At 39.7% G+C, this 7,500-nt stretch overlaps 1 protein-coding gene across 2 annotated transcripts in view; it reads right to left on the bottom strand.

Moving 5' to 3' along the window:
• LOC143282040 (cotranscriptional regulator ARB2A-like) overlaps window positions 1-3,576 on the bottom strand; it is a 26,455-nt gene extending 22,879 nt beyond the window's left edge. For both annotated transcript variants that reach the window (XM_076587469.1, XM_076587470.1), the window contains exon 1: window positions 3,239-3,576. The gene's annotated coding sequence lies outside the window, so the exon portion shown is untranslated. The remainder of the gene's footprint in view (window positions 1-3,238) is intronic.
• Between the last annotated feature and the right edge of the window lie 3,924 nt (window positions 3,577-7,500).

The raw sequence follows: 7,500 nt of genomic DNA, 5'->3' as shown, positions 1-7,500 counted from the left end.
TGTTTTGTTTACATGTTTCATTTGACTTTGTTTTATGTTCTGTAGATACCAATGGAAGGCTCACTTTCATATTTGTCATATTTCAACACAAAAGTCTTTTTTGCTTATTTAGTTTATCTGTATCATTAGTTTTGTGTTCTGTCCATATATATCTATAGAAGGCTCTCAAGGCCTGAACAGCACATTCATATTCTGTGCATATGTCAGACATCTGCTCCTTTTTTTTTTTTCTTTTTTCTTTTTTTTTTTTAAATATGTAGAGAGAACAGATGTGGTATAGTCTAAATGGATCAGTCTGCAAGCTTTGACACCTCCTCCAAACTCTCTCTGTGTGTGTGTGTGTGTGTGTGTGTGTGTGTGTGTGCTGGGGCTCATGTATGTTTATGTGTATTTGACTGTGCTTTCATATCTGTGAAACTGCATGTTTGGTGCATATCTGTTATGCATATGTGTGTGTATGTGTGAATGTGTGTCTGCATTTTTTACATGTATTTGCTTATTTATCATCATTGTTGTCTTTTTTATTTTTATTTATTTATTTATTTATTTATCTATTTTATTAATATCATTATTATTTATTTTTTTATTATTATTATTTAGTTAGTTATTTAGTTGGTTTTGTTGTTGTTGTTGTTGTTGTTGGGGGTTTTTTGTACGCCTATAGTTGACTTTATCAAGTTTTTGCACCTTATACATATTATTATTAGTAGTAGTAGTAGTAGTTCCTTTTTTTATGTATTTATCTATTATTATTATTATTATTATTATATTTTATTTCATCTTATTTTATTTTATTTTATTTATTTTATTTTATTTTTCTCAAGGCCTGACTAAGCGCGTTGGGTTACCCTGCTTGTCAGGCATCTGCTTGGCAGATGAGGTGTAGCGTATATGGATTTGTCCAAACGCAGTGACACCTCCTTGAGCTACTGAAACTGTCTGCTCAGTATACACTCTATCCCCTCTGTCCAGTTCCTCACCTGTGTTATGAGTGTGCATTTGTGTGCTGAAAAGAATGAATGCACTACACGTCTGAATCACTTTGTAGTCAACCATAAAACTGTGAGGAGAGGAAGAAAAATGAGGGCTGACACAAAGGGAGGGTCTAGTTGCCACAAAGGCAAGGGCATTTTAGAAATGATGACAAGGAAGTCAGTTTTATTATACTGTCATCAGATGAAAGCATAAACAGAAAATATTTTAGACTGCCATGAATGACTTAAGGAGCGTGTGCATGAAACACATCATAGCATTTCAAGCAGTCTTAGATACTGGTACATACTCCATTCTATATTCACATCTACTTCTAGTTCCATGCGTGTGTGTGTCTATGTGTGTGTGTGTGTGTGTGTGTGTGTGTGTGTGTGTGTGTGTGTGCCTGTGTGTGCCTTTCTTGTGCACTTTGTGTCTTGACTGACACATGATTGTGAGGTGCTTTGTGAAGTTTCAAAGCACAATATAAAACCATTATTGCAAGGGTGAAAAGTGTTGTGAAGTTTCAAAGCACAATATAAAACCATTATTATTATTGGCAAGGGTGAAAAGTGTTGAGAAGTTTCAAAGCACAATATAAAACTATTATTATTATTGACAAGGGTGACAAGTGTTGAGAAGTTTCAAAGCACAATATAAAACCATCATTATTATTGGCAAGGGTGAAAAGTGTACAGTTGCAGAAGCTTTGCAGTTCAAACAATGACAATGCATCATTAAGTTCATTTCTAGAGTGCATATATTGTATTGTATTGTATTGTATTGTTACTTTTTATCACAACAGATTTCTCTGTGAGGAATCCTGGCTGCTTTCCCTGGGCACCCAGATCACCCATTCAAGGTCTAATGGAGGGGGGGACTAAAACTCCTGGTCCATATGTCAACAGTAGCGATAACCACAGCACTATCACTGTCTTAACAGACCCATTAACAACTGCATTTCAGCTGTGCCAAAGAATATCATTTATTTATATGTTCAACTGTCAACTTTCAGCTCTCTCAATATCTGCAAAAGTTTTAAATAAGTTTTTTTTCAATATGTTCCAGTCTTTTGGACATATATATATATTGCCGGTTTTTTGTTGGTTTTTCTTTGGGGGGTGCGGGGGGGGGGGGGGGGGGGGGGTTGTTGTATGTATATATATATATATATATATATATATATATATATATATATATATATATATATTGAGAGAGAGAGAGAGAGAGAGAGATTGATAGATAAGGTGTTTTCATCAGATTTAACAGTTTTAATAATAAGTGTGAATGGGTACCTGACTTTGTTGGGAAAGATTAAAACAGCGAAAAAAAGAGGATTGGGCTCTGCCTTCCTATGTGGAACCCTAGACACAGTGGATATTCACTGCTCTGACGGCTACAGGACCTCAGTTGAACCTGAACCTTTAATAAAAACATCTCTTTCATTTCATCACATATGGTTTACCTGTAATTTCTGATGGTTTCAGTTTCAGTTTCAAGAAGAGTCAGTGTGTGTAGACTGACCACATTACATATCTGCTGAAAGAAAAAGGGGACTGTGTCTCGACCAATGTGCATAAACCCAAAATGCACTGGTCACGTCTTGAAAGGGAAGACAACAATAAAAATATAGTCACTGAAAATAACATGCTGTTAGTTTATGTTTGTCCTGTTACACAGCGCTGTCACTGCCTGATGTTACTGTGTCACAATTTAAATGGTTTCAGTCATTGAAAAATTAGTTACCCCCTTAACCAATCCGACATTTTATGAGCTCTGTGTGTGTGTGTGTGTGTGTGTGTGAATCCGCAGATACTGCACTGTTACAGCTGGCAATGTCCACATTTCTTCCCTTCCACTCATTTGGGTGACTGACGAAGTGAACGTCCACGCCTTGTTGTGAACACAACTCATTCCGTCTTCAATCTTCAATTTGGAAGGTCTGCCGTCATCATTGACTATTTTTGACCTGTCTTGAGGGGAAAAATGTGGATACTGCGTCACAGTTTGGTTGTTATTTTTACTTCATCGACATCACCAACAGTAAAAAAAAAAATTATCCCGTCTTTTCTGCACACGTTCACAAAGAGTGAGCGAGAAACACAGACCGACACATTGTACGTGACAGTGACAGACCATGACAGAGACTGACGTTTCATTTGTAACAAAACTGGAATGAGAAGAACGTCGTGAAAACCTTACTGGTGCACATGTCTTCCTACACGTTCAACTGTTAAGAACTATTCACTTCGTCAGTGTTACTTACCCAAACTGCTGAACTTCGTTGAGCGTTGCCGAGAGGAAAATGACAAGCGATAACTCACTCAGTTCACTCTTGCTGCGTAACTGAAGGAGGAAAAGAAGAAAATTATTTTCGGGATTTTCCCGTCTGTGACGTCACATTCTTCCCTGATTCACAGTTCATTCCTCGAAATCAGTTTTCATACTCTACAGCAATTTTTTTCCCCTGAATACTATCATTTTGCATTTGATCTCGTACACACAGTTTCACCGACAAAAGCCCAAGACTTGTTTCTGGCGGGCTCACAAGCATGCTTTGAAGATGCCACAATGCGTTTGCACACCTTGCAGCCTGTTTTTTGTCGGTTGTGTGAAAAGAAAGGGAGGGAATCGATGCACGGAAACCGAAAGTAAAAAACTCCAGTGACTCATAAATTATTTTTATATAATACGTAAAACTAGAAGACCGTCAGAACAAATTTAGTATTAACTGGGATTTTTTCCTATGTTGTTAACAAAATGTCTGCCTTGAAGATGTCATGTATTTCCAAATGAATATTACACGTATTATTTACGATCCATGAATATGCAAGATACAAAATACAACAATATGTTATTGTCTTTATCAGAGAATTTGTTTATTCGTTTGCTGATGAAAAAAGGGTAACGTATGCACACGCGCGCGCACACACACACACACACACACACACACACACACACAAACAAACAAACAAACAAAGAACAACAAAAAACCAAGAGGCAACACAAGTTCAGATCAATATAATGAAACCACGTATTTTTAAACAGGTATCTGACTGAATAACACAATGATACTGGTGTCTGAGCTCATAGATTCCACGCCCAGTCGACTGTATGAACACCTATGTTTTTAAATTGAAAAAAACTGAGAGAAAACGAAGGGAAGGAAACAAATAATACATCAGTAAAATAATAAAATGTATGTAGCACATTACTCAGTATACATAATCAAAATTTAATTCATTAGGTCCAATAATCACTTAATCGTATTATGAACAAGACATGCCTTCGTAAACATGCACATCTCAGACCTAAAATTCAGGACGCTTTAAATAGTGATGTTTAGAAGAAGAAGAAGAAGAAGAAAAAAAAAAAAACTCCAGCAGGCAATCACATGCAACTAAGACATGCATTTATAACATTATATATCTCGGATATAAAATGCGGCATACCATATATATGTACACAATCCTACAATGAGTGCATCCATCCATGATGTATGAAATACACTGGTTTTAAATCTACCGCATCTTAGTTCTCTAAATTAACTCACCATGCACGGCACCTAAACAGTGCAACAAAAAATATTCACTAATAAATGATTTATTCTGCAACATATGGTACAGTGAAAATGGGCAGAAATTCTCTTCGGTGAGACAAACAAGATCATAAGAAACGAGAAAGTTCCGACAAATCCGTATCATTTGCTATGCACGGCGGTAGATGCCTGACCAGCAGCGTTATCGTGGGCCAACAAGCGAGAAAGACAATGACTTAATTCCAACAATATTAATGGGAAACAGCGGCTTGCGAGCCTCTCTCTCTCTCTCTCTCTCTCTCTCTCTCTCTCTCTCTCTCCAACCTTGCGTAACTTGAAACTGTGTAAAAGCTAGTCTCTGGACAAGCATTTTTCGTCGGAACTTGGAGAGGCCATTCTGCACCAGTGCGTATGTCTCCATGTCTATCGTTCTGAGGTGACAGCTTCCCAGGCCGGCGTTCAGTAATAGGACGTTGAAGGCCTTCAGATCTCCTGCAGACGTCTCAATTTCGAAGTTTGGGGTCCGCGGGTGGGACGTTTTCCGTGTGTTAAATATCTGTTTATGAATCTACTTTTTTATATCTTCCATTCACTCCCTTCAGCACATACAAAACGGACTTGTCCTCATGGAAAGAAAATTAAGAAGAGCACACCTCTCGATCTTCTCTTGCAACATCCCCAGTGGCTCGATCCTGTCTCTCGCAGAACAAAGCACAAGATCAGAGCTCTGTGTCATAAATATTTCTGGGGGGTGGGGGGTGGGGGGGTATGGGTCCTGGGGAGAGGGTTACTTAGGAGAGAGGGTTACTTGGGGGACAGTGTTACTTGGGGGAGAGGGTTTCTTGGGAGAGAGGGTTGCTTGGGGGAGAGTGTTACTTGGGGGAGAGGGTTACTTGGGGGAGAGGGTTACTTGGGAGAGAGGGTTACTTGGGGGAGAGGGTTACTTGGGAGACAGGGTTACTTGGGGGAGAGTGTGCAGACATATGTTACTCCAGTGCTGCAAGGACAAGTTTCTTTTTAGTGTTCACAACAAACAGTGCTTCACCCTTGCTCCGGAGTCGTTCTGCTCAGTGATACACGCCAGGTGTAACTGATGGGAAACAATGTGCAATAAAGTGTACACAGCATCAAGTAATCGCTGTAATCAGAGAGGATACAAGTGTTGTTAGCACAGCATGCCAGTGCAGCAGTTCATGATATTTCCTTTCATTCTGCAAGGCATGGGGGAAAACTAAGGTGTTGAAACATCACGTACGCAAGCAGTTGATTCGCGAAACAGTGGAGAAAGTCGACATTTGCTGCTCCTTCAGAGTGTGACACGACTTTCAGGCCTTTTGGTACTGGAAAAGCAGCTGGCAGCGCTGCAAAAAATGACATTCCTCCAAATAAATACCCTAGAGGAAATTTCAGATAAGACGAGAAAACCCGACTGCTGTAGATAACCTTTAACGCCTGTGGCCACGAATCTTTAAATAGTTTTCTGCATCGAAGTGCTTGTGGCATTAGCTTTTCTGTATATCTGGAGCAACATGGATTCGGGTATTTTCATTACCAAGTTTAGCTGCTGCCAGACTTCACACGGCAGCCAGAGAAAGTACCTCGAGGTCCAACAATGTATGTGGATTGACACTAAGCAACCAACTAAAACCTTTTGAATGAAGTTTTGTACTGCAGATGACAGATTTCTCAGTGACACAAGTTAAACTTGTGACGAAAACTGCGAAGAAAGAGAAACACCCGTTGGTGCTGGGAAGCACTGTCTCCACCCGCCCTTGGAACAATCCTGCACCACCCTTAGAGCGCTGTGTTCGCGATGGGTGCAGGCACGCACAGGAATTCAAGCGAGATGACTGCTCCCGAACAGAGGCAAAAGAGACCACAGGATGCAACGCGACAGCCTTAAAAGAAGTATCCTCATGGGTGTACCAGCCAGTATTTCATGACTGCAGAGCCCACCGGCAAAAGACAGATTTCTCAGCGACGCAAGCTGAACTTATGACGAAAACTGCGACATTAAGAGGAGCAGCTGCAAAATGCATAGGCTACGATGTTTTCTTGGGTGTGGTAAATGCCATGGTTAGCTAGCTACTACAGTTACCTTTCTGTGTGCCATGACAAGACGTGGTGCAGCTCGGGAACCATGACAACAGGTACTGTGGCCTGTCTACTTTCTGTGTGGACCAGTTGCTTTGCTTGTTCCAGACACTGACGAACACAACATTGCTTATTTCTGATTCATACATTGGTATTTCAAGCACGTTGTATTCTTTTTTTTTTCAAAACGGTATATTCAGAACTTCAAAATAAGGTGCTACATATTTGGTTTTCTATGTATGGATAGCTCTTTTGTTTTATGTGTGACGTCATGAATGTCAAAATTAAACAATTATCTGGGTCCCTTCAACATTATAGCTCACTATGTTAATGGCAGGGATTATGGTTCCAAAGTTTCTGCAAACAGTCATTTTCTGGGGGGGGGGGGTTCTGTCACAATTTGTGATGGGAAGCTGTTTATTTTCACCCTGTCACGTAACAGACATATTGAGGATGTATGTGTGCATGTGTGTGACTGCTGGTGTATGTGCGTGTGTTGGTGGATAGTTGGGCATTTACGTCTGTGAGAAATACATTTTGTGCATATGCAGGAACTGTCAGCCACCACAGGAACTATCTTTATTACATTTCAGCCTGAAGAACTGTCTATTTCGTTTCACCTATACAAAAACTGTCTTCATTTCAGCCACAGGATCTGCCTGTACTTCATTTCAGCCACAGAACTGTCTTCACTTCATTTTAGCCACATGAACTGTCTTCACTTCATTTTAGCCACATGAACTGTCTTTATCAGCCACAGGAATTGTCTTCGTTTCATTTCAACCACAGGAGTTGTCTTCATTTATTTTCATTTCAGCCTGAAGAACTGTCTATTTCATTTCAGCCAAAAGATGTCTATCAGCCACGTACAGGAACTATACTTATTTCATTTCAGC

The sequence above is a fragment of the Babylonia areolata genome, chromosome 5 (assembly GCF_041734735.1).
Source record: "Babylonia areolata isolate BAREFJ2019XMU chromosome 5, ASM4173473v1, whole genome shotgun sequence".
NCBI classification, from domain to species: Eukaryota; Metazoa; Mollusca; class Gastropoda; order Neogastropoda; family Buccinidae; genus Babylonia; species Babylonia areolata.
The sequence above is the reverse complement of the archived record's forward strand: the minus strand, read 5'-3'. Positions and strand labels throughout refer to the sequence as shown.